Source organism: Etheostoma spectabile, unplaced genomic scaffold, assembly GCF_008692095.1.
Source record: "Etheostoma spectabile isolate EspeVRDwgs_2016 unplaced genomic scaffold, UIUC_Espe_1.0 scaffold00001427, whole genome shotgun sequence".
Classification (NCBI taxonomy): Eukaryota; Metazoa; Chordata; class Actinopteri; order Perciformes; family Percidae; genus Etheostoma; species Etheostoma spectabile.
In genome coordinates, this window is record NW_022602751.1 from 163,874 (window position 1) to 165,597 (window position 1,724).

Consider the following 1,724-nt stretch of genomic DNA (forward strand, 5'->3'; position numbering starts at 1 on the left):
AGGGCCCTTATTTATGAAATGTGCATACGACCTAAAACAGGCGTAGGACGGGGGTACGCCGGTTCCTACGCAGAGTACGGCATTTATCAATTTGAACGTGAGCGTGGGCTGCGAAAGAAATCTCACGTCTGGTCCCACCTTCATGAGCCGTCTCTCTGCCTGCATATTTGAGTGGGATGCAGGGGACCTCTCTCTGTTACGAGCAACTGGGAGGGGCAAACGGAAGGGACCTCATGGTGGTGCCACTGCTGGACCAGGTGCGCATGGAGCACATCAAGAAGGGCACTATCAAGAAGGGGGGTGTTGTCCTGACCAAGTATGGCTGTGCCAGAGGGTCCACGTCTCTGGAATTCTTTCATTGCTACCTGACCAGGTTCATTCTGTCTAAGTAGTATGTGTTTCATGATTGTACTTTTGTTTTTGAATGGTAGATGAACAACTGTGCTGGAATTTGTAATCAAAAACATGACCTTTCCCATTTTGACAAACTGTTTTGATCACTTGAGGTATTTCAGTGAAGTCTTTGGTGTTGGACAGTTACCTTCCAATCTAAAACTGTATATCCTATTGTCTCTGGAACAATAGTTGGCAGTTGGAGGAGTAATGGCTCTTTACAGTGAATATGCAATAGAAGATGTTCACATATTCAGCCCAGGTAAATGCTCAGCCCATGTTCACACAGACCTAAACCTACTCACTTAATGCTGGTTACAAAATTCTAAACTCAACAATGCCAGAGAAAAATGACAAAGAGTGACAACATTTTCCAATAAAGTATTGGCTTTTTCCTTGCGAAAGTTTTATTCCAATGACATTGACAAATATACCGTTAGTTACGGTCCATGTGTGTCTCACGATGTGGAGAACTGATACATGCAGGTAGTGTGGCCGAGTGGTCTAAGGCGCTGGATTAAGGCTCCAGTCTCTCTGGAGGCGTGGGTTCAAATCCCACCACTGCCATTTGCTGATGTTACATAGGTGGAAGACAAACCATACGTTGACTTGAATTTGTATCAGTTACATTATACTCTTATGACATAGCTTGGTGAAGTGACTAAAGTCATTAGTGACTCCTTGCTGAATCTGTTGTTTTTATCTTTACTGGCAATTCCCTGTTTTTAAATGAACACCCAATCTTAAGTGTTCAATGTGAAATACTCATTCATCAACAAAATTGTCGGTAACTATGACGGGGCGCATACGCTACCACTGAGACTGAGACTGCAGGTATATGTTATATGCCCGTATATGTTTAACGTGTTCATATGTTCTGTTAATTTTCACAATATTTAAAATCTTCAGTTAACCTAGTCATTCTCCATTTCCCCACAGTAATCCCTCAGCTTTCTTGTGCGCACATTTTAACATCTAAAACTACGGTGCCATTCCTCGCCTAAAACAATATGAGTCATTCCATTAAGGGAAAAGGAAACTCACATCTACAAAGATAAATTTGCTATATGTGACTCCCTGATGGTCTAGTGGCTAGGATTCGACACTCTCACCGCCGCAGCCTGGGTTCAATTCCCGGTCAGGGAATGGTCAGGACTTGACAGATACAGATGTAACATTTGAAAGAGAAACCTTTTGGTTAACTTAGATATGTCAATTCTTCCTCATTAGTTTAACGCTAGAACCCCAACACTTTTAAAGAGTATAATTTCCTTTAAATCAGACCCCCGACAACTGATGTATCCTTTTGTTGTCTTTGATGGGTCATAAAT

General features: G+C 42.2%; 1 non-coding gene across 1 annotated transcript; it reads left to right on the top strand.

Moving 5' to 3' along the window:
- The first annotated feature begins 878 nt into the window (after positions 1–878).
- On the top strand, positions 879–960 carry trnal-aag (transfer RNA leucine (anticodon AAG)). The gene has a single exon. It is a non-coding gene; the product is annotated as a tRNA-Leu (tRNA).
- Positions 961–1,724: the final 764 nt, after the last annotated feature.